The 24,169-nt window shown below is 38.1% G+C and overlaps 1 protein-coding gene across 3 annotated transcripts in view; it reads left to right on the forward strand.

Annotated features, from left to right (window-relative positions):
* The window catches only part of Exoc6b (exocyst complex component 6B), a 407,149-nt gene that overhangs the window by 253,326 nt on the left and 129,654 nt on the right, over positions 1-24,169 (forward strand). The window lies entirely within an intron of this gene.

Consider the following 24,169-nt stretch of genomic DNA (forward strand, 5'->3'; position numbering starts at 1 on the left):
TTGTCACTGATGTAAAAGAAAAGTTTTAGGTCTATCAAGTCAGTGTTTCTCATGATGTCAAAAAATATCTGGATGATAAAGGTATCTTACAGGACCTTTTGTTTATTTTTTATGTTGGCTTTTTAAAATATGTTTTTAATTGAAATATAATTACATCTCTTTCCCCCTCCCTTTTCTCAACTCCAGCCCCTCCCAGCTACCCTATTTTAAACCTCTTCCATGATCCCTACATCTCACAACTTGATAGCCCCTTTTTCTTTATTATTCTTATATACATATATGTCTGTGTATTTGAAAGTTTCTGTTCTACCTTTTTTTAAAATAATTAAACTATTGGCCAATGGCTAGGAATTCTCACTGGATAGCTCTTTTTTAATTATTAACCCATAATTACTAATATATATATTTCTACATGGTCTTATCTTACCAGAGAACGCCTGATGTGTCCTGTCTTCCCTATCTCTACATGGCGTCTCTTCCAACAATCATTAGTTGCCTGTAGTTCATTGTGTGACCTATAAGATTTTCCCCATTCCTTATTAACAAAACCATTTGATATTGCTGTTGTTTCAGTCTTGTTTATGTAGCTGCCTCTAGGAGAGATTTTCACAGCAGTTTCCATGATATTCTGTCTCTTACAGTCTTTCTGTCCTTTCTCCTGCCATGTTCCCCAAACCACAGATGCATGACCTGTATTGTAGGTGTATCCCTTTAGGCTGGGCTCTCCATGATCTGTTGATTCTGCCAGCAGTGTAGTTTCATTTCCTTCATGTGCTTTCTAATGCTTATCTGTTACCATTAAAAAAAATGAATGTATGTGAATGTTGTGGGACCAGAAAGTGGAGCTTTTCAGTGTCAAGTACAAGCCTGATATAAGGGATACTCCATGAATTTTCAAGGATGACCCAAGCTAAGATTCATAGCAATAGTGCATATGTAGCTAGAACAGGCCATCTCCTGTTGGTGAGTACCCCAATTGTTACCAGAGAGCCTTTATCTGGTAATTGATGGAAACAGATGCAGAGATCCACAGCCAAACATTAGACCAAACTAGGAGAATCCTGTTGAAGACAGGGAGGAAAGATTGTAGGAGCCAGAGGGATCAAGGACATCTCAGGACACCCACAGGAACAACTAACCTAGCTCATAGAACTTGCAGATTCTGAACCAACAACCAGGGAGCCTGCATGGGACTGACCTAGGCCCTTTACATATATGTGACAGTTATATAGCTTGGTCTACCTGTGTCAAGAGTGGTATTGCTGGGTCTTGCTTTATAGAATGACCTGGAATCTGTCCCTAGTGGGTTCTTGTGGATCATTTTCTTTCTCTCAGGACAGTAGTTCTACAGGAAAGTGGCCTTGCTTTTTGCTCTTCTCTGGTGTCTAACTCCACTCTTATAGATGTTTATTTTGCCTGGCTTCTTCTTAATAGATACTTGCAGACTCATATAAATATTTTTCCAAGACATTTGAGAGGGCTTTTGTAAATTATATAACTAATACCTCTTCATTGTTGAAAACATCTGGGGAGACAGCTTAGTGGGCAAAGGATTTAGCATACAAGTATGAGGCCCTGAGTTAGAATCCTTGCAGCCTGAGTAAAAGCCAGGCATGTCAGCATTCATCTGTAATCCCTGAAGCAAAATTGAAATTAGAGACAGGAGAGTTTGGTATATGCAGTGATCAAAAGACCCTGTGTCAAAAAAGAAGTAGAAGTAAGGACCAACACCTGAGCTTGTCTCTGACTTCCATATATGCACATGCATACATGTGGCTACACTCACACATGAATATTCATATGTGCATACACATATGTACATAATCAAATTTTAAAAAGTAAAACCACTGCACTCTTACAATTCATAAATATGCATAATTCTGGAGATTTAATTCAGGTATGGTAATATTCAGTAGTGAAAAGCTCTTTCTAGAAGGTACCCATCAGATTTGTGGCACCTAATTAGCCAAAATTTATTCACATAACTCTTTCTGAACCAGTTATTTGCTAGAAGGATAGAAGCATACTTATTGACTAGATTAATCAAAACTGTTTGCCAGAGCTAATTACAAAGCCATGCTCTTGAGTTGAAGAAAGAGTAAGTAGAAGCTCATTGTGTTAGGAAGAAAAGAGGCTTAAGTTAGACACCAGTCAGTTCTACTGGGAAGGAAAGCATAATGAATGACAGGAAATTACCTATTGACTGTGTCACTGTGTTTTCATAAAGCCAAGAGACAAGGAGGGTATTGGGAGATACAGTGGAGTATAAGTACTAAGAGGAAAAATGTTCTTGGAAGAGCAGAATGAGAATAATGTCACTCTTAGAGCCTGATCCTCAAGTATATTGTACTTACACAAATGAACGACTTCTTTCTGTGGAATTTTCAGATGTGTCCATGTGCTCAGTGCAGAGGTAACTCTCCATTAAGAATTCAAAAATCATTCACTTAAGAGCTGGGAGCTCATTAGTTTGCTTACTATTTCAAAGAGGTTTCAAATTCCCAAGAGCCAGTATTTTGGGTGGAGGGCCATGCAGTATTGGAATAGCTTCCAACTTAGTTCATGTGCAGGGTAACCACTCAAGGGCCTGACAGTCTTACCAGTAGAACTAGCATCAGCATTCAGCTTGAGACTACTTGTGATCCTTTGAATGAGAATAGTCTGGAATGCTCTTAGCTATGGTGATTGTGAATTCTAGCTAACCTCTGCAAACTGTAAGCCCCAAATAAACTCTTTCTTCTATAAGTTGCATTGGTTACAATATCTTACAACAGAAATAGAAAAGTAAAGACAACATTGAAGGGGCCTGACAATTTTACCAAACTTAGTGTCAGCATTCAACTTGAGACTAGCCATTGCATGGCCTGACACACCACTACTAAACCTAGCATCAGCAGTAAAAATCTTTTCTATATATTGAAGAGCCACCAAGCTTCATTGATTTAGGACTTAACATTTCATTTCTGACTGGCAGTAATTTATCTGTCAAGAAACTTTCCATGGATATTTATTTCACTTGAAAAGAAAGAAATTCTATTCTATGCCTTTAACTATACCACCCCCTTCATTTTTTACTTCAGATGCTCAATGGTCTATAAAAAAATCTTAAAGAATTGATACATAAAATTCAAATAGTTAGAGGCATATAAAAGCATCCCAATGACAAGTTAATTAGCACTTGCATCTTCTTACCCACTGGTGTATGTGAAAGATATTTTCTCTTTTTTGTCTGTAAGTCCTTGGAGGAAGTGTCTAAGTCCTGAAAGAAAACTGTGGACATCATAGAATGTGTGATGTGCACTGAATTTTTGACTCTTAAGTACCGTGCTGCCATTTTCATAGATCCAGAGCACAGAGAGGAATCAGACGTACTAGTATGAGCCGAGATACTTTGCTAGGATAGTATCATCTTGATCAGCTTGACAGAATAAATAGAATTTATCTTTCTTTTAGATTGACCATACTGGCAAATTATTTAGTACCTTACAATCTTATTTACAAAATGGGAATAATTCTTAATATTGTAGGGATGAAGTTAAGGTTAGATGAACTAATATATCACAGGCTTATTTGACTGGATAGTAAATGCCTTGTTACCTTAATTATCATCTTCAGAGCAGCAGTAGCAGTAAGCCTAGATCCTATCACTTGAAAAGACTACTGCAGATGGTTTGAACATTTGTGACTCAGCTTAGTGTAAAGGTGCTATTTAGTTTAATATAAAAATTAACTTGTGATTCTTAGTAATTGTCTTCAGAACTTCTTGGGTTGTTCTGGAAGATACGATCCATAACTGATAGCTTCCTGCTTCCCAGCTTGATGGTTTTGTAAGAAGTCACCCAGTAACGCAATGTTCTCTAAAAGTAGTAGCTGCCAACTAGGTTATCATCCTCTGAAAGATGTGATACTGATAGGTAATTCTTACTGGCAGGCCATCAAACCAAGTACCTGTAAGGTAGAATTGTTAAGGAGGCACAAGAAAATTATCCCTATTCTTTTAAAAGTTAACAGTGAAGTCTGGGTTTTCTGACATGTATAGATTTCATCTTACATTTCTGTATTAATTACTTTCTATTTTGCTATCATCTAATACCTGATCTTAAAGGTGGTAAAGGCTTATTTTGGCTTACAGTCTGAGGTCATATAGTCCATCATAGCAGGGAAAGGTGTGGCAGCAGGAGTCTGAAGCTTCTGGACATATTGCACCTGCAGTGAAGAAGCAGAGAATAGACAAGCAGGAGGACCAGGATATCAGATCTCAGCTTCCTCCCATCCCCAGCAACTCACTTCCTCCAGCAAGGCTCCACAATCTTCCTAATCAGTGCTCAAACACAAGAGCCATAACAGTCTCCAACATATAATCTGAACTTTGGTGTTAGAAGTTAATTCAGTAACTTGTTCATTTATTAAACAAAAATGTATATAGAGCTCCTGCTCTACAAAGTACTGTGCTGAACACTGGGGAAGATCAGATGCAGTAGACTTTAGATAAGATAGTAAATTGTTTAGATTTGTGTTTCCAGAAGGAACTTCGATTTTCTGAGAGGTTGAGAGCAGTTCAAAGGCTGTTATAACTCATGGTGGAGATAATTTGAGTCTGAACCAACAGCTTATTTAAGCTCCCTAGGCAGTAATGTGGAAATTTGAACTGCTGCATGTTCTCATACAAAGACAATTAGATGGTAGATATAAAACTATTGGAATTGATTTTTTAACAATGATTATTTCCTTATATATGTCGATATATTTTATTTTTCCACTTTTACTATTGCATTCAGCTTCCTACATTATTTAAAAGATTTAAAACCTCAAAAGAACACCAAATAATGAAACCAAGTGCATGTCACATGACTACCAATTTACTCTAACCCACTATTTTTCATAAACTTTTGCATATGAGTATCTGAACATGAAGCTAACAGAATAAATATATCACCCTGAATAAATATATCACCCTGTTTGTTGTTTTAGTTTTTGATGGGTGGTTAAACTGGGATTTTGCTTACTACTGTAGAATAATTCTTCTGTACACTGTGAAAATGGGTTGCTCTCATTGTTAATAAAAAGCTAATTGGCCCAATGGGTAGGCAGGATTTTAGGTCAGAGAGAATGCTGGGAATAAGAAGGGAAGAGTCTTGGAAATCTCAAGCCAGACACAGAAGAAATAATATGGGATGTTCATAGATGACATAAACGAGCTTTGGGGCAGCACATAAATGAATAGAAATGGGTTAATTTAAGTTGTAAAAGCTGGCTGGAGACAAGCCTAAGCTGTTAACTGAGCATTTATAATTAAGGTTATTTGGGAGCAGCTTCCGGGACACAGAAATTCTGCCTACAGCTTACTATTGGAAAAGGATAAGGTCTCCATAGTCGTCCATATCACCATTCTTACCATAATAACCCTTATTCTGCAAGCCAGGGAATCAATGTGGAGACTCTTCCTAATATCAAGAGACAACATCAAAACAAATTTAAGAACTCAGTGAACCCACTATGATGAAAGAGTAGCAAAAATCTATGTGTCATTTATGCACTCAAACAGAAAGATGAAGTTTCTTTCTAACTCCCTAAAGAATTCATTTGGGTGCAGTATTAGTCACCAGGAGCTCCTGCAGTCTTGACTATTTCTATCTCTTCATATATATTCACTAAAATTAATGTGTTTAAGTACTTTTGTTTCAGGTGGAATAGTAACTGTGTGCTAGTCAGGCAAGCTTTTAAAAACCTACTTGTTTGTAATCATTCTACTGGACGTTAGAGAATAAGGATCCTTTCCATCGAGAGCCCTCTGAACTGCAGCCACTCTACCCAAATCTATACTGGTTGCTATAACTGTGTGCCCATTTTAAATTTTCTCCACAACTTGTATACAGCTGCCCTGGACTTGTTTCTCTTCAGTCACTCTCCCCAGGAGTGTCTGGACTTGACTCATTTGTGACCTATCCAGTATATTCCTAATGAGGAAGTGGGGGGAAGGAGGAGACCCAGAGACTCTGGTAATAGCAGGGAAAGCATGTATTCTGTCCATGTTCCCTTTTTACTCTACAGTCTCTTTTTACTGATGCATTATGTGAAGTGAGTTCTTGCCCTTAAATAACACCTATGACAGAGCTAGACCCAAATCTGCCTCAACCAACCAAGCAAATTATGAAAGTAACTATATGTTGTACCATAAATCAAGCCTATGCAGTTGGATGCCCTATAGTAATTAAATTGTCAATCAAAATTATGTTAAGTCATGCAGAATACATAACCACCCAGTTTCCCGTTTCTGTTCTGGCTCCTCAGACAAGTCGCATTTCCTCTAGACATATTCTTTCTTACTTTGCTTATTACCCCCAAAGCCCTTCAGTTTAGATCTTAGTCATAGGGCAAAATACCTAAGAGACAGTAATGAAAATCTGTGTTTTTATTCTCTGACAAAGACAACACAAGGGAAAGCCTTGGGGGGGGGGGCAGGCAAAAGGATCAAGAAGCCAAGCAATCTGTGTCCACACATTGGTAAAGAGAACATGGCAAGTTTGTGAAGGTAGCTCTCTAGCTGATCCTTCACTTCATGCACTTGTTTTTTAGGCTACTCAGCTACCCAGCTGCAGGCCATAGTGAGGCTCCTTAAATTTGCTGTCATAGTTCTGTTTAGGTTCTTGATGTAGACATTTATAGACAGAACCAAGATTTTCTGTTGTTACATAATCTCTACCATGATATTAAAAGCAACCACATAACTCATGTTCCTCCACCTTTTACAATTCATAAATGGCAGCAGAATCTCTGTGATCCATTCTCCTTCCTCTGTGGAAATGTGTCCGTGTGATTTAAGATAATACCTCAGAGTATGAGCTTGGCTACCACATTTCACAATTTAGTGTTCATCAGAAGCTTTCTCTGCCATAACCTGCTAGCCAACTCCATACCCTATTTTCTCTTTTGTTTGGTACCTCATTCCCCATAGTAATCTCTTTGATGTATTACTAGAGTATGCTTATTAATAGGTGTTATTAATCTCTGTGCAGTGATACCAAAAGACCAGATAGTTTACAAACAACAGGAATGTGTTTTTTAAGATTGCTTAGGATAGAAGGTCAAGATCAAAGTGCCAGAAGGTTTGATTCTGCTTCCAGTATGGCCAGGTTGAGCCTCCCCAGTGTTCTCTGGTCCTTTTGTGAGGTCACTGATCTCATGCCTTAGCTTCATGCTGTTGCTCTATGGCTTAGACTCAGTGAATGTGCAGACACACAGCAGGGATCTGCACAGCAAGGAACACATCTGAATTTGGGGCAAGGGAGTGTGTGCTTTAACGTATAAATTTCACAGAACCCAGGAGAACAGCAGGCTGTACATTATTTAGGCCAAGGATCATGTTTGCCATCTCCAACTTGGCCCTTTGATACCTAGTGTCTGATACATGGTATTTACATGATAAATGATAGTTGAATTGCTAAAATGGTGCAGCTAACAACTGTTTCAGTTTCCAGTACACTTCTTCCTGCTCTGAGATTGAGAGTGAACAGAAGTATGTAGTCCCTCTGAGTAGATGTCATGTGATGTGAAGAGCATGACAAAGAGAGATGTGTCTAGAATCCCAAATAACATAAATCAGTGAGTGTGGCTTTAGTGCTTGTGCCCTACCATTTTCCACTGAGGGTAAAAATTCCTCCCTTGCTCTCATAGGCAGTTCTCAATGTACCAGCAGCTACATTGTGCTTAAGAATTAGAACTCAAGACGACAAAAACAGACTATCCTTTGATTCTTATGTGTGCATTTTAGTAGGTTGGTCATACTCAGTTCTTGTAGACCTCATTGTGTTCCTTTGTGAAAGTGACTGAGTGATTCCCATAAGAAATTTTAGCAGCCTTCATGTTGTTTCTGCCTCCACTCTCATTGCAGAGTCTTGAACTGGAGCTGTTTAACTTCAGTTTTGCCACTACTAGCTATATGGTCTTTGGTATTCATTACTTGTGTTTGGTCTTTGGCCTCTTCATTTTGGGAAAGTCAACAGTAGATTACTTCAGGATTTATATTTACTTCTAAAATAGATTTATTATGAGGAGAGAGTATGTGAATATTTTTCAACATCTATGGAGAATTGTAAGGAATATAGAAGATGGTATGTATGAAGTATTTTGTAGATAAAGTACATAAATATTGTAATTGCTAAATACATATTGAATATGTTGGTAGAATTTATAGGATAGATAGAGAGAGAGAGAGAGAGAGAGAGAGAGAGAGAGAGAGAGAGAGAGATGTGGTATCCTGCCCATAGAGGATTTCCAACCGAATATATGAAGTTAGAAAGCAAGCTCTGGGTGACCTTAGGAGCTTTTTAAGTTCACTGGTAGTGGAACAAGTCATTTTTTCTTTTCTGTCAAGAGAAACCTTTCATATAATTCTTTAAGAAAGGAAAATCTGCTTTATATTGTTTGTTTTTGAATAATACTGGTTCATAGCATTTAGTCAAGATGGCTGTTCTTTACACCCTGATGGAGATGTCTGTGTTGTGGATGAGATCAGTTGTTACGAGGACATGTTGACTAAGTAGTCCCAAGTCTCAGAGGACACTACAGAGCAGATTTACTTTGGACTTGGGGTCCTATACATGCATGGAGAGAATCAGACTGAAAAATAAGAAATCTACTCTCTGTGATATTAAGTAAATCTTGAAAATGTTCATTTCCTTTAACTGACAGCATCACTTCATGCTATGAAGTTAGTTATATTTACTGCCTTTCTAGGTAGTCTGTTTAACTCTTCATCCAGAAGATGCTTTTGAAATCACAGCCAAAGTGTGTGGTCCTTCTTCACCTTTTAAAATAGAGTAAGGTTTGTAGAGAGCCAAGTGGCTGAAGTTTGAGCTCAGTTCAAATTTAAACCTCATTTGCCAGGTTTATGAATATTAAGATAGGCCCCTTTTAATAAAGAAAATGCAGAGCTTAGAGATACAAATTCTCTGCAGTAGCCTTCTGGGACATCCAGTGTGTTTCAGTACCATTAATTCCACTCCCCTTAGCTGCTGTCCTCAGCCTCAACATGCAAATTATAATTCAGAAACACTTTCTTTTTCTGCCCTCTTCATCAAAGAAATATGAAGTTCAGAAGATTGATGATGATGGTTTTCAAGTATATGCAGAGAAATAAACTTGGTTTTTATAATTTGCAGTGCTCTGCACATGTGGAAATCTAAGGGTAATTAGTTGTTATTGCTTTAACATGATGAGGACAGTAACTTCTCCATAAGAAAAGCTCCATGGTTAATAAAATTTGTCTTCTGGTTGATTGACTGGTTAATGGAATCAGAAAAATATTTTATGTCTGTGCTTTACAATACTGCTTCACTCCCTACTAGAAAGGTTTATTAGCTGGTGTTTGTTTTGTTTTGTTTTTTATCATTTGTTTTGTCTCTTCCTCGGTTTTATTCTATATTTTTATTTCTAATTCTTTTCTTAATTACTATATTGTTGAAACTTAAAATACTGCAGGGGAGAATCATGATGCTGGTGATGGTGTTTGTATACAACCCCTATCAGTGCATTGATTCTTTGTGTCATCTCCTCTGTCAGGGTTGTACTTTGGACATTTTATGTAAAAATCCAGACTTATAATTTAAGTGCAATAGAAATGCACAGTGGGGTGAAAAATGGGTCTAACATTATCTAACATCAGTTTTCTTAGCTGTGTAACTTTTAATCAGTTGATGCAAAACACTTCTTTGGAAACCTGGGTTGTTCGGCTTTTGCCTGCCTCATGTGCCCCTGCCATAAGCCTTTGTTTGCTGTTGTCTTTCCAGGCCTATATGGCTTGCTCCAGCAATACTTTTATGGTTTATCTTTCTTAGCCATGTGAGCCCAAATAGAAGGCCCCTTGCCATTAAAATGGCTGTCACATCTCTTTGACGGTAGGTGATGGACCCTGTGCCCTCTGGCAAGGCCTGACTCAGACATGGGTCAGTGAGTAGTGCCCACTCAGCAGTTATTTTGGTTTGGGGCTGAAGTTCCTTGCATTCCAGGAGATAAGGCCCTCTTTGTTTCTCTGAGTCTACTGCCAGACACCCAGCCACTTGACAGTAGATGCTGCCAACCTGAGCAGTGGGGGCAGGCAGCCTGCTCTCCTTCAGCATGGCCTGAGATGCCATCCTGTCAAGAAAATGGAGACAGATCGTCCTGCTCTAACCTCATCATATATCACTGTCAAGCTACTGCCTTCCAAAGATGGGCCAGCACAGACAAAGTACCTTTTCTGATGGCAGATGTTACCTTGGATTGCTTGTGGGGATATTAGTGATGAGGGAGTACAAAAGGCCCACTGCATGAAGGGTCTTAATTCCCCAGTAAGCTTTTTATGTGCAAGCTCTCCTTGGACCTGCACCTTCTAGCTTGCTGTTGAGCTTTTATGGTCATCATCCCATCTCTGAAGATACAGTAGCTGATTCCTCCGTGAAGTTGTTTAGATATTTTCTTCCTTGTTTTATTGAAAGGGTTCCTGAAGCAGACAGATAGTGGCAGTGCAGATCCACTTACTCTACTGAGAGTTGCCAGAAGGCCATCTTCCTGCTCCATCGAAGAGGAATGGGCAGGATTTTAAAAAGTTGTTGTTCCAGTCTTGATATTTCGTTCTCTACACTTTCCAGTCAAGCTCTCTTAGTTTTCATTCCTTATTTTTTCTCAAATTTGAGACCTTCCATACTTTGGAAGTGTCAGATCCTAGAAAGTTTACAAAACGCCATTTCAAAGATAGCAGGCATATTATGATTGTGGTCACTTTCCCATCCCTAATTGTGTTCCTGCATTGGCTAAAGTCCATTTTCATATAGTTTGGAGAATATATATTGATAATCAATCTCTTAACACTTTTCACTGTTTTATTTAATAAATTAAAAGTAATTACTTGAAGAATTACAAACCTCATAATTACCTTGAAAGCAGCCAAGAGTTTTCACTAAAGTGCCAGTAAACACTAGTGCATCTGAGCCATCTTAGCCAGGGTGCTTACCACTGGCCCAGAGCAGAGCACAGCCACTCTTGTGCAGACCTTCTCTCTGCTGAAACTGTCAGTGCTTCTTCCCTTCCACCAAGTGTGTGTGACTTCTTCCCCAGGCCAGAATGGTCTTGTGTTGGACATGCCAATTTCCTAGGAATGTCTGATGTGTCCCTGTTCTTATTGTCTCCCAGTGGTTATGTGGCCAGAGTTTATGCTGTGTATATTTTCTTTGGCTTCACCTGATGTTTTTAGGGCTAATAGCAATCATTACTTATTTTAATTGGACTGTTATATAAGGTATTGCCTAGGATACTGTATTAAATACCTTGTCTTTAAAACATCATTTTAATTGTTAAAACTTGATAGACTTTCATGGCATTTTCTTGGTGTTTGTTTGTAACCAGGGATCTAATAATGTAGGGTCTAGGTTTGCCAGGCAAATGCTGCAGTAACATTGCAATCCATCTATGAGTTTTCAAGGGACTAATAATATGCCTTGTAGCAATGTATCCATGCCTAAGATATATGGATGTCGAATTTTGTAAGAGATTTTAAAAGGAAAAAAATGTTCTGCCTTTCCATTGTTACCTGTTCTAGGTTTCAGTGTTTAATTATCTCACTTCAGGTCTGCTATGTCATTACATCATCTGGTTAGTCTGCTGTTGGCGTTAGAAATACTTTCCTTCTGATTTTTCTTAAACTAGTCCCCTCTCCCTGCCCCCAAATTGTATTAAACAACCTTAGCATTTTCATTCTCATATTTCTGAGATTACAAGTTATAAAGTGTTAAGAAAATATCATTTTAACATTTTTTCATTTAGAAAAGTGAATTTGCCATAATGTTTCATAATAGTGAGTAACCTATATTTTGCTAGTGCTTTCTACTGCTTTCCTGGTCAGAAGAAGTATGTATAATAGGATCACTAGTTAGATAGGTATGTGATAGCTTGTGTTATTTGTTCATTTTATCAGTGAGTCGATGTATATTTTAAAAATCAATGTCTCTTCTCCCTTAGTCCTTCTGTTCACTGAGTACTCTGAATGGGCTAGAATAGAATGTTCAGCTGTACTAGATGACTGTGAGTTAAATACTTGGAAACAGGTCATTTGGGGAATAGGTTCTGATGGGCAGTGGTATGAACAAACCGAGAAGAAATAAAAAATCTTACTGTATTAGACAAGTTCATTGAAACCACAAGATGGGTAAAGTGATGTTAGGTAGCTGGAAGAAGTGATACAACCTTAATCACTGCTAAATCTTGTAAGACTTAGTAAGAACTGGGTACAGGATTCTGAGACACTGAGAACTGTTGTTTTCAATGTGAGATTAACATGATAGTGTTCTGTTTTCAAGTACCACTGTGAAAAAGTTTGAAAAATGCAGAAGAGCATCAGACCAGAAGCAGAGCCACTGAGAAGTAGGGTTACCAGTTAAAACCAACATGCCATCTTGCTTAAGTTTGAATTTCAGATAAACACAAGGCTTGTTTTGCTTTGGTTTTTGTTAAGTATAGGTTGTGAGTATCACCTGGACCAGAACTGTTTCAGATTTTGGTTTTGAAATGTGTGTGTGTGTGTGTGTGTGTGTGTGTGTGTGTGTGTGTGTGTGTGTGTGTGTGTGTAATGAGGCATGAGATCCAAGTCTAAACACAACATTGATTTGTTTAATGTGCACCTTATTCTGTAAGCTAAAGGAATCCTTCTACAGTATTTTTGATATAGCAGACTTTTGACTGTAGTTGTAGTGTGAGGACAGGTGTGCACTCTTCCATGGTATTAACAACCAGAAACATTGAAATTTCTGAACATCTCAGATTTCCTATTTTCTGCATGAACATGTCCCAAATGGTGATGGATCCGTACAGAGGTTCCAAGGCCTAAAGATACATTGTTTTAGCTAGAAGGGCACCAAAGTTTTGAGAAAAATCGTGTTCTGATAGTATTGTGATAGAGACTAGAATTTCTAGAGTTGTTTGACTACATGGGCAACAAAGCTGTAAAGGACTCTCAGAACTTTGTGGCCCCTCAGACCGTCAGTGTTGATGGTGTCCCTCCTTATATTATCATTGATGCTGGACTATTAGATTTTAAATAACACTAAGTATTTTATATAAGAGACCAAGAAGAACAGAGATGTAATTCTTAACATTTTGTAGCATCAATAAAATTTGTGTAATGACCTGAATTTCTTTCTGTCTTTCTTTCCTTTTTCTTTCTGAATAATGTACTTTTTCAGGGAAATTCAGTTCCCTGTGCTGTGTTGAGTTTTACCTAATCCCAACAGTCAAGACTGCCTGAGGCCTGCCCTTCCCTCTGACTCACTGGAATCTCTGTCAGTGGATGGAAACAAGATGTAGTAAAATCCCCTGTTCTGGCAACTAACTAGGAAGAAGGGTGAGGTTCTCCACTCTACCCTACAAAAGCATTTTTGAAGGCTTTTCAACAAGGACCATTTTAAAGACAGAAGTGCCTTTAATACTTGAAATACTCATTCATCTCCTATGCCTCTTACTACTTAAGGACCAGTTTGTCATGGGAAGAAATTGCTTGTGTACCTTTCCTTCAACTCTAAATGCTCCAAGTGTCATTGCCTCTCTTCTAGTAATGTCTGGAGTGCTAATGTCTCCCACCTCTTCAGGGCACCTTTGCTATTCAGCCAACCTCTGGCCCTTCACTAAAAGCTTCCAGCCCAGAGCATTTGGGTTGCTGGTAGAGATTCTTATCTTCTTTTCTGTGTTTGTGTGGTGTTCTTTGTTTTTATTTGCCTGATGTAGGAATAAAAAAGTAAAAATGAAACATCATTCCAGATGGAACCCTGTGCCAGTTGTGTGTTTTAATGCTAGCACTTGATTTCTGAAAATAAATTTATTAACCATGGATTCATGGCAGTATTTATGCTGATATGGCTCCATTTGGGGCATATAACATGTATGTTGAGTCACTGTAGTAATACCTGACATTAAAATTCTCTAGCAAGTATACTTCCCAACTAATCCTAAAGCAATGCAGTGAAACAAAGAAAGAAAACTAGAAAGCATAAGAAAACGTTAAGTCCTTTTTGGAAGGTAGAGGCCTCCCCTATAGCATCTCAAAGGTTATCTCTGTCAGCAAAACTCTTAACATCTTTAAGCATTTTGATTCATGGGAGGAAATGCTGTTATCTAATTGTTTCCAAGTCTGTATGTTTTCTTATTGCTTTTACTAGAGCTAGTATGGCTACAATCTCAATGTTAAACATGAACACAGTATCCAAACGTGCTGCACTTAATCTGGGTCAAGCTTGTGTTCTGACTAGAATTCTTTTAATGATCCTGGGTGGTACAGTGCAATTCAGATATTCAGCAGCAAGTATTAAGGCAGATCCCACAGACTGACAGCAATTTTTGCAGGAACGCCCAACCTCAGACTCTAGTCAGTCCTCCCTCACCCACCTAGGCTTCTTCTAGCTGACCACAATTTCAAGGCTCCCTTGAAATTCTCCCAGGCTTAGTAAGCTCACAGAACTTACTGGATGCTCTGTGTGCTACTTAGAATTACAGCTTCCTTGTAGAGGCTACAATTTAGGAATAGTCCAATAGAAGAAATGCAAAGGACTTATTAGGTGAGGGGTATGTGGCTCTTCCATGGCCTGCCTTTGAGGATCTAGCTCTTCCTTCAGCATATCAGCATTTTTTTACTAGCCAGGAAGCTATACTGAGCCTCAGTGTCCTTAGTGTCTGTGTGAGTTTCACTGAAGTGAAAAAAAAAAAAAAGACCTACATAATTGAACTTAATCTATGATCCCACTTTTCTGATCACAGCTCTGGGGAAGGGCTTTAAGCACATTGGGAAGTCAAGTGGTCTTTTGACACAGTCAACCCTCCACTTAAAACTCACCAAGAGCACAGCATGAGTCACTTTGGTGGTTTTTTGTTGTTTTTTGTTGTTTTTTTTTTTTTAGCATAAGCTCAATCACTGTCAAAAGGAACTCATTATGAATGGCAGAAGATACTACTATCCCTAGAAAAATTACAGAGCTTTGGAACTCTATTCCAGAAACTAGGGTCAAAGGCCATATATATTCTTTATTAGGTCACAAATCTCAAGGCCATATTTTATTCCCATAACATTAAATTAAGCAAGTTTGATGTTTGATATTTGGAACCAAGAACTTACATGATTGGCCAGCAAGGACTGGAATCTCACTTACCTTCAATGATAAGTTCATTTCTTTGGGTATTAATTAGAGTATACAATTCATGGACTTGTACGTTGTGAAGACATCATGAAATATAAGCCAAAGAAGTTTCATCTGCTTTCTGTTTGGAAGGAGCTGTGCTAATTTAAAACTTATCTCCTTGAACACAGAGAACAACCCAAGTAGAGCCCACTGTTAGCTCATTTTCCCATGAGATGAGCTTGCTTCCCCCTTGTCTTTTGTTGTTGTTGTTATTTTGTCATATAATACATCCCAAAGTTTCCCCTCCCTCAACTCCTCCTGGCTCCTTCTCTAACTTCCTGCTTCCCCAGATCCACTGTTCTGTTTTCCTTCAGAAAAGCATAGGCCTCCCAGGCATATCAACAGAATGTGGTATAACAAGATACAATAGGACTGGGCACAGACTCCAATACCAAGGTTGGACAAGGCAACTCAGTAGGAGGAAAAGGGTATCATGAGCAGGTGAGAGAGTCTGAAACACCCCCACTCCTACTGTTAGGAGTACCACAAAAACACCAAACTAACAAAGTATATGCTGGTGACCTAGTGCTGACCCATGCAAGCTCCATGATTGCTGTTTATTCAACATCAATCATAAACGTTTCTAAGTTTTTTCATCACTGTGATATGCTGCCTTGGGAAATCACCTTAAAGGGGAAAAAAAGTTTATGTTGGCTCACAGTTTTAGAAGTTCAAGACCATGGCCATCTGATTCCATTGCATCCAGATCTGTGACAAGCCAGAAACATCATGGGAATTATATGGTGAAGGAAAGCCACTAACCCAATAGCAGCCAGGATGAAGGCAAGAGGAAGGAGAATGGGCCTGGGATAAAACATATCCTTAAAGGTATGTCCCCAGTAATGTTCTTCCTTCAACTAGAAGGCCCTACATTCTAATAGCCATTTCAGCTAGGAACTGATCCATAGGAAATCTACTGATGAGGTCAGTGACCTCAGGATCTAACCACCTCTCAGTAGTACCACCTACTTGAAACACAGATTCTGACATGTGAACCTATATGGCTAGTCACTTCTTACTCAAACCATACTATTTTTGATACTTTTCTTCCCTTCATTTCCTTACCACAAGGTCTTATTTTTTATCCCAGACTATTTTGGAACTCTGTGTTGCCTTAGCTGTTCTGAAACTGATATTCCTCCTGCTGTAGCCTCCCTAGTATTGGGATTACAAGTGTTAGCCACCATGCCCAGCCTAAGATTCTCAGTAGTCATCATTTATTTTATATTATTCACCTATGGAACACTTTGCAGTTGTAGCTCAAAGTTGTGACTGGTTTGAAAAACAGCTTTGTCTAGAAGCATGTGTGATGATTAACAGTCATTCAAAAATCATCACTGTTGTTTTCCAAAAGAAATTTTTGACCATTTTCAACATTTTCTTGGGTACAGAAAAGGTACATTAGGTACAGAAAGGCCTAGGTAAGATGGAGAGAGAAGAACCTTGGAAACAATACAGAGGAAGGGCTGGAGAGAGATGACAAGTTTTCCCACAAGCACATAGAAGAATAAACTGTGTACCTCTGTCCTGATCTGACAGGGCAACTTCACAGCTACATCTTTTGAGAGAAAAATTCTTCTACTGGGAAAAATAAACAGACCTTCCAGCCATGCTCTGAATGTTTGCTGTCTTCAAATTCATACATAAAACTCCTAACTTTATGGGATTAGCAGGTAGGGCCTCAAGCATGCAATTGAAACTTAAGGACAGTGATGGGCACACTAGGATTAAAGTCTTTGCAAAAGTATCTCGAGAGAGCTCCTTTGCCTTTGTATCTTGTGAGTGCATGGTGAGAAGACTCTGCAGCACAGAGCAGGCCCCTGCTGGACTCTGAGTCTGCCAGGGCCAGGTATTGAACTAGCCAGCTTCTAGCACTGTGAGAGTACACTTCTGTCATCCTGTCTGAACACTTTATGAACTTTGTCATATTGGCATGAATGGAATTAGGCCAGAAGCAGTTGTAAGCTGTCACAAGGCATTCATCTCAGCTCTGGAGCCCCAGTCAACACAGAAACTGTTCCTGTTGCTCTCAAGTTTGGTTGGGTTGCTTTCCTGCTTTGCCTTTTGGTCTGGTCATTGTTCACATACTTCATTTTTGTCTGTCTTTGTCACACTAGGGTCTAAAGCTGTGTTGTCCAGTGTTGTAGCTCCTAGCATAAGTGGTTACCAAGCATCAAGATATGTCTAGTCAGAGATGACAAGTACTAACAATACAAAATACCAAAGTTTGAAAAACATAAAAATATAAAGTTTGAAAATATTGATTTCATTTTAAAATTTATTACATACATTGAGTTAGACAAGATTCATTCTTTATTTTAAAATGAGTTCTCATTTGCTCTTCTTAGGCATCTACTAGACAAAATTAATAGGAACTCAGATTTCTATTTTGTGCTTTTCTGTAGAATCAGTTTTTATTATTATGTTAATGGCCTACACAATCCCTCTTAATGTTAAATTTTAGAGGGCTGTAGGTTTGGGAATATGTTATTACAGCAAAATAATCAACAAACACATGGATAAGATTAAGTCCTTAAGAGCACAGTGAAAAAAATATCAAGGATATAAAGTTACAAGTTGAACACAGTCTCTCTCATCTCTCAGGAAGCCCACCCTTTTCATGGCCGACCTTCAACTTTCCTAAGATTATACACAGAAGCACTGTTGATTACTAATTTAGAAAGGCCTCTTTCACCCTAATTTAGAAAGGTCTATTGTGAAATTTGCACATATTCTATTAAATTATGAAACATTTAGGAACTGCATAAGAAAATTGACATATTTGTGCATTTTTATGATTTGCATTGTTGCCTAAATAAATGGAAAAGAATATACAGTATGTATGTATACAGAGGAACAGGTAAAGTGGACATTTGTCTTTAGACATTCCAGGATGGGAGATACATGCTGAAATAATAGAGGGGTTAGATTTTAATGGTTTCACTGACTTAACCTTCTTGGCCTCAGTTTTTCATCTGTTGGAAGTTCTCAGCAATTATAAGCTCTCCTTTCATCTTTTTGGATTCCAGGGTTGTAAGTTTAAGACCTAGGACATTGCCAGTAACCTTGACTATTATTTGTCTAGAATATTAGGGTAAACCCAGCACCATGTAATGGGACATGCATAGTCATAGCTTTCCTTACTTCATCTGCATAAGAAATTATCCCATGCAAAAGTCACTAATTTAACTTTAGTGATGTTTCCTAAGGCACTTAGACTGTCTTAGAGATATTAAGGTGCCCAGGTACCTGGATTCCATGGCCTGGGAAGAACTTACATTTCCATCCTTTAAATCTTGAAGCAAAAATTATTTTCTAGTTTACTTTATGAAAGCTAATCTACTAATTTGCTTAAATTTTTACTGATTGTTCTGTATTACATAAGACATGAGGTTGGAATCTCCATTGTTCTGAATTGGTTCCTGTTGGGATGATTTTTGTCCCAGAGTGAGGGTGTCTTTTGGTAACAGCAGTCACTGAGTTACCTGGCCTCTTGCCTCTTTAGCATACTGCATTCAGCCAGATGAAGTCTGTTGACTGAACACCCACATGAAAAAACCCTTCATGCTGTGACTATGTCTAATTTATAGGGGCAAATTGTTAATTAACTAAAAGGCCATGTCTGTCTGTCTTAGTACTCCGTTATTGTTTAGAACAAAACAAGTTGAGAAAATGGAACTTAATTTTTTAATCCACTTGGGCTACTAGTTTGGCATTTCCTATCGATTTTAATCATATATTTCCTGCAAAGAAACACTTAGGATAAGTTATAGTTAATCTTTACTTTCCTCTATTGTTAAAGAAAGAGTAGACTTTATTGTTTTAAGCAGTTTTAGACTAGCAGCAAAATCTATTGGGCAGCACAGAAAGTTTCACCACACTTCCTGCCCTGCCCTATTAATATTCAGTGCACTCACACATCTTGACAATCTGAAGTCTGTATTTGACATTCAGGGTCATTCTTCATGTTACAAATTCTGTGAGTTGGGATAAATGCGTAACAACCTGAATCTACCATTGTCACATCATAGAGAATAGTTTGCCTTCTGGAGGTTCTCTATCTTTCCCCTGTGTATACCCTCCCATCTTCCTGTCTGGCATAATTGGTTGTTTACTGTTTTCATAATTGTCTCTTGTTCAGAATGTTGTGGAGTTGCAACCATTCAGCACACAGCCTCTGAAGATTGACTTATTCAGTAATATGCATATAGCGTTCTACCATGTTTTTTCATGGCTTGGTAGCCCATTTTTTTTAGTATTAAAAAGAAATGTTGTTTGAATACAACAGTTTATCCATTTACCCACCAAAAGGCATTGTGATTATTGCCAGATTTGGTTATTGCCAAATCATAAACTATGCTGCTATAACTCCTGATTTTTGTGTAACAGCTTTCAGCTCATTTGATAAAATGCTAACTAACCTATATATCTCAGTTTCTTTTTTGTGTGTGATAAAGTACTATGGATAGAAGCAACATAAAGAAGAGTTTATTTACAGGGCTAGATGTTCTTAGTGGTGAGGAAGGTATGAATGCAGGAACAGGATGCTGAGAGATCACATCTTTATCCACACACAGGAAGCAAGAACTAGAAGTTGGGTGAGGCTATAAACTCAAAGCCTATCCCCAGTGATGTAAGTGACATACTTTCTCCACCAAGGCTCCATTTCTAAAGATTCCCCTGCTTCCCCAAACAGTGCCATTAACTGGGGACTAATTGTTCACCTACATGTGTCTTTGGAGTTATTTCATTTTCAGAACACCACAGCATACAATTTCTGGGTCATGCTACAGTTAGATGGTGTAGGAAGCAACAACAATCTGTCTCCTCACTTAAAAAGAGTTGCTCCAGGAGAATCTGTCTGGTATGTTTTTGAGTTTTGGAGTCCGATTGGGTCTTATAGGTTCCAGCTGAACATTTTTGTTAATTTTGATCAATTTCTTCTTAGCAGAATAGCAACTTCAGCTCTAGTTTACAGTCAATAACAACAGCTGTGAGGTGAGCATGTTCTCATTGAAGTTAGGAGCCAGAGCAGACAAAAAGGCCCTGTTATCATAGTGCCAGCTGTTGTATTCTGATGCAGAGATTCATAGAAAAAGGCTGGGTGTGGCCATTTTTATAAGCTCCTCTTCATCTTGTGCAGTGATGTCTCCATAAGCTTTAATAGATTGGTGCATTTTTCTTCAGTTCATTTTTTTACCCTCTTTGGGAACAAACATTAAAAAAAGATCACATCTATGGTCACATTTTTATTCACATGCAAGAAGCAAGAAGTAGAAGTTGGATGAGACGAAAGCTAAAAAACTTTGATATTGAAATCAAACATTAAAGAAGAGGCCATTCAAATGTAACTACTTAATTGGCGAAAAATCGAAAGTAACCAGATAGTCCAGAAAAGCACAGAAAGAAAGAGGTTTGAAATTTATGTATCAGGTAACTCAACCCCAAAATTAACAAAACAAAAACAAAAATCAAGAATAATAATGAAAATTTGCCAACTTTAGCAATGTGAAAAATCAGCCTTCTACAATTACCACAGTGTTGGGTCCAAATGTCTAATTTCAGAAACTGTATGAAAAAACAAGGAGCAGGAGCTCAGTGCAAGGAACAGATTCAATGGAAGCTCCTTCTGAAAGGCCTGCTATCGGTCGCTTGTGGTCAAGCTTTAAAAGAACTGCTCTACAGTTGTTCAGAGAACCATGGGGAGGTGTTAAAAACATAAAAGACAACAGTGTGTGAGCAAAATCCATATACCAATACACAGAGAGAAAGAGGGGAAAAAAAGTTTTCTAGAGCTAGAAACTACAGTAACTGAAACAGAAAATTCACTGGAAGGAAGTCAAAATAGAATTATGAAGGAATTGGTGGCCATGAAAATAAAACAGAAAGAAAAATAAAGAAGGGGGAGCAGAGCCCCAGAGGGCTATGTCCACAGAAGTTTTGTGGTTTGTTTTGTCTCTTGGTGTCCACTGTATTGTCTGCTCGTTTGTTAAAGATGTTTTTTATTTTAACTCCCTCCCTCCCTTCAACTTTCACTGAGGATTTAATTTTCTTCATAAAAAAAACAAGTTTTATTGGTCTTTGTTATTATTTTTCTAGTATTTATTTCTAAATTTTATTTCCTCCTTTTTCTAATTTTGGATTTTTGTTGTCCTTTTTGTAGTTTCTTAGGTGTAACTTATTTGGTGAGATGATTCTTTCTTTGTAAGATAGCACACTGCTCTTCATGGTCACCAGCTGCATGGATTGTTGTTTTCACCACTTTAGTCTATTTATATCCTTAAAGCTAAAATGAATCTAGAGCCCAGCATGTTGGTTGCTTTGTGTCTTTGATTGCAGAGTTTAATCTATTTACATATAAAGCAGTCCTTGGCATGTAAGTACTTATTTTAATGTTGTCCTGGGGTCTATTGCTTTACCCTCCATACGTTTCTTTCTTATATTTTATAGTGATCCTTGGTGATTCTGATTCTATGCTTTGAGTGCATGACTCTTCTTACTGATTTCAACTTTTGAGATAGGGTCTCATGTAACTTAAGTTGGCCTTGAACTCCTGTGTAGTGTAGGGCAACTTCGAAGTTGAACAGATGAACCACCTACTTCTGTCTGAGTGTTGTGCTGGCATTAAAGGCCACATGTGCACCACTGGTTTCAAGTGGAATGTGCTAGTTGGTTTTACTTTAAGGTTTCCATGGGATTTATATGAAACATTTTGTAGTTATGTTTTGTTTCAGAATGGTAGTAACTTCAGTCTCATATAAATACACATTTACTCCTTTCTTTTTTTTTTTCATATTGCTGTGAGTCACTCTTATTTTTATAGTTCTGTACTCACTGATAGATTACTGAAAGTATAATAATAATATCTAATGGTTCTGTAACTTTTACACTGACTTTGAAATGCTTTGCATACTGGTCTCAGGGTCTGAACTCACCTGCTCTACCTTTGCTAGTGAGCTCCACATGGTTGTATTCTTCATGCTGTTTGTTTCTATTGAACACTCCTCAACCTTTTTATAGACAGATCTGTGTGGGAATGTCTTTACCTCCTTTTTATTTCCGAAGAACACCTTTGCAAGGTTTTGGTCTCTCTGTTGATGAGAATTTTTTGTTTGTTTTTTTGTTTTCTTTTGTTTTCCCTTTGAGTACAGTGAATAGTTTATCACCTTACTTATTCTTGACTTGTAAGGTTTTTGTTGAAGAAGTCCAATATGGCTTCAGGCATTGCATTTTGTGTGACCAGTCTCTCAACTCTGATCTTGGTTTTTTAAATTTACATTTAAAAAATTATTTTATGTGCATGGGTGTTTTACCTTCATATATATTTAAGTACTATGTGTATGCAATGCCTGTGGAGATCAGAAAAGGTCATCATATCCTCTGGAACTGAAGTTACAGACAGTTGTGAGTTGCCATATAGGTTCTGGGAATAGAACTCAGGCCTTCTGAACGAGCAGCCAGTACTTGTAACCACTGAGCCACCTCTTCAGTCTCTGATCTTGGCTTTTACTCCTCCTCTTGATCTGGTCTGAGGTAGAGGGTTTTGTGTTCCATAGTTTCTGAGTACCCAAATGCTTCCCAAGATTTAGGAGGTTTTGAACAATATTTATTTAACCTTTCTGACAATTTCCCCTTCTCCTTTAAAATTTTTATACTTTGCTCATTTTTATTTTTTCTTTCTGGCCCTCTATCTTACCGGTTTTAAATGTTCCTATTTACCTTCCTATTTACTTTTCTTGCTCTTGCATAATCCATCCTGCAGATGATGCTTTCTGTCCTGTTGTTCTCCAGTGTCAACCCTTCTTTTTAGTTCTTTTTGGTTCTCTTTATGTTTTCAATTTATTTATTAAATTTCTCATTTTCCTGGTGTATTGTTTCCTAATTCTGTTTAGTTTTATATCTGTGTTTTCTGTCTACCATTGAGCTTTTTAAAGATTTTTTTTTTTTATTCTTTTTCAGGCAGTTTGAAAACCTCCATTGTTTGTTATGAACAATGTTTTTGTTTCCTTTGATAGAGTGTATTTGTCTCTTTTGTTATCTGGGTAGCTTTACATTTATGTTTGTACATTTGAAGGAGCATACATTTCTTTTGGTCTTTTCTATTTGTGCTACTATAACAATATACCTGTGATGGATGACTTATAAACAAAATAAGTTCATTTCTCACAGTTCTGGGGTCTGAGAAGTCCAGGATTGAGACAACAACAGGTTGGTCTGTCTGGTGGGACTGCCCTCTGCTTTGGAGGTGGCACCTTGTTTCTACATGCTCTGGAGGGAGGAATCCTGTTATTGTGTTGATAAAAGCAGGACAGTTCCTCAGGCTGTGTTGCAAGGGCACTTAGTCTCATTCATAAGACCATAAAATGACTCAACAGTCATCCTTTATTTATTTCTTTAGACTCTGAGCATTGAGTTCAGGGTACTAAGCATGTACTGTTCCAATGAGCTACTCTCTCTCATTTCAGTCATTTGTTGGACAGTCACACCTCTATATACATTGTATGGGTTAGGAACCTTCAGCATTGGTTTTGGAGGAAGAAAGCATGTAGCTAGGGGAGTGATTGAGTGGTCTGTAGCTGGCTACATGGTTCAAGTGGGGTTCACAGTTGGAGGCTTAGATCCTTGTGGTCTCTGAGTGGCCTTAACTGATGTTTTAGAATCTAGGTGGCAAGTCTATCCTAGGTGTGTTGCTGGCTCTTCCTGAGTTAATGACCAAGTCTCTGAATTATCAATAACTAGCCTCTGACTGTGACCCAGCCACAAACTTGCTTCAGGGTCCACCACTAAAGTCTTTACATGCACCTTTAAGACACAGCTGACCACAGTTCCTTCTTGTTGTATTTGTAGTTGGGACTGCTGTCTGCCAGTACCTAAGAGGGTCTGCCCTCCCTGCCAGAGCTTCTACAGGGTCTGCTGTAGTACTGTGCTCACCATGCCTGTCCCACATTCTAGATCACAGTTTCCCATCCCAC

Source organism: Cricetulus griseus, chromosome 8, assembly GCF_003668045.3.
Source record: "Cricetulus griseus strain 17A/GY chromosome 8, alternate assembly CriGri-PICRH-1.0, whole genome shotgun sequence".
Taxonomy (NCBI): Eukaryota; Metazoa; Chordata; class Mammalia; order Rodentia; family Cricetidae; genus Cricetulus; species Cricetulus griseus.